Here is a 920-nt window from a genome sequence, read left to right as displayed (position 1 = left end):
TGTTCATTAGGCACTGGAAATTACAGTTTATCCTGAGGGGAAAGTGAATGTGTACGCCAAATTTCATGACGGTGAGTGATTTCACTCAAAATCACAAAAATCAATCTCATGGGGGCGCCAGAGAAAATATCAGTCACAGTTCATTGTGGGGCTAGGGGAAAAGTCAGGGAATCACCATAGTCAGTATGATGTCTCCTCTGGGAAATGTGAACGTCTGTACACAATTTGGTCAAGACGACTGAGAGAATTCAGTTGTAGAATTCTCGCCGCCACGCAGGCCAGCTGAAAATTCCACCAGAAAGTGGCCGCGTGCGTTTTGAGGGCTTTTACTGTTTGAAGTATGTGGACTTGAAACTGGCCAAATACCAGGTGTGTCTTCATCCCGAAAGCGTGTCAGTCCAAATCTGACTTGTTCACTAAGCGGCGGTGGTCCAGTGGTAGAATTCTCGCCGCCACGGAGGCCAGCTGAAAATTCCACCAGAAAGTGGCCGCGTCAGCTCCTGCGGGGTAGCTTCGTCGAGCATTGGTGGTTCAGTGGTAGAATTCTCGCCTGCCACGCGGGAGGCCCGGGTTCGATTCCCGGCCAATTCAGTGACAAGTTTTAACCTTGTCGCATACCAGCCGAAACCACTCAGCTGTGAAGGACACCCTAACGGCAAGCTTGTACAACGTGATACATCAACAACCGATCACAAATTCCTTGCTTAACTGCACCAACACCCCAACGGGAGACTGCAAGTTGAAAGCAGCGCCTTAGTTTGTTCTGTGCCGCTCTGACTTGTTTCAGGTGGTTGCGTAACTTTCTGAGCCAAAATTTCAATCTTACCCAAAATGAGACATGGTTTGACCTCATCGTGGGCCAAGAGGAAAAGTCAAGGGACCGCTAAAGTCAGCAGGATTCATCTTCTGCGGAAAACGAA

The 920-nt window shown here is 48.9% G+C and overlaps 1 non-coding gene across 1 annotated transcript; it reads left to right on the top strand.

Moving 5' to 3' along the window:
* Positions 1-520: 520 nt before the first annotated feature.
* Positions 521-591, top strand: trnag-gcc. Its single transcript has one exon. It is a non-coding gene; the product is annotated as a tRNA-Gly (tRNA).
* The last annotated feature ends 329 nt before the right edge of the window (positions 592-920 follow it).

This window comes from Micropterus dolomieu, unplaced genomic scaffold (genome assembly GCF_021292245.1).
Source record: "Micropterus dolomieu isolate WLL.071019.BEF.003 ecotype Adirondacks unplaced genomic scaffold, ASM2129224v1 contig_4829, whole genome shotgun sequence".
In the NCBI taxonomy this organism is placed as follows: Eukaryota; Metazoa; Chordata; class Actinopteri; order Centrarchiformes; family Centrarchidae; genus Micropterus; species Micropterus dolomieu.
Note: the sequence above shows the minus strand (reverse complement) of the source record. Positions and strands in the feature narration are given on the sequence as shown.